The following is a 281-nucleotide window of genomic DNA, read 5'->3' as shown; positions in this document are numbered from 1 at the left end:
ACAGACATGAACTTCAGGGGCAGTATTTGAATGATAAGATTCCATCAGCATAGAGTTCAGCTCAAGGTGTTCAAGACTCCCTCCCTCTGCGCGGACCGGTACCAGTCCGAGGCCCGGGGGTTGGGGACCGCTGGTTTATAGGAGAATCTAAAACTGTGCACTTTTATTTCGTATTTCTATCTATTAACATTCTCAGTGTTGCTGTTAAAAGTATAAACTCAGACTTCATAGTTATAGAAATCTAAAATTTCTCTAACTTGTATTCATAAACATTGCAAGGT

This window comes from Aulonocara sp. 'chitande type north' Nkhata Bay, linkage group LG14 (genome assembly GCF_057382095.1).
Source record: "Aulonocara sp. 'chitande type north' Nkhata Bay isolate Kocher_YH1m ecotype deep benthic linkage group LG14, A_spYH_male_GT1.1, whole genome shotgun sequence".
Lineage (NCBI taxonomy): Eukaryota > Metazoa > Chordata > Actinopteri > Cichliformes > Cichlidae > Aulonocara > Aulonocara sp. 'chitande type north' Nkhata Bay.
This window is presented reverse-complemented; position numbering follows the sequence as displayed.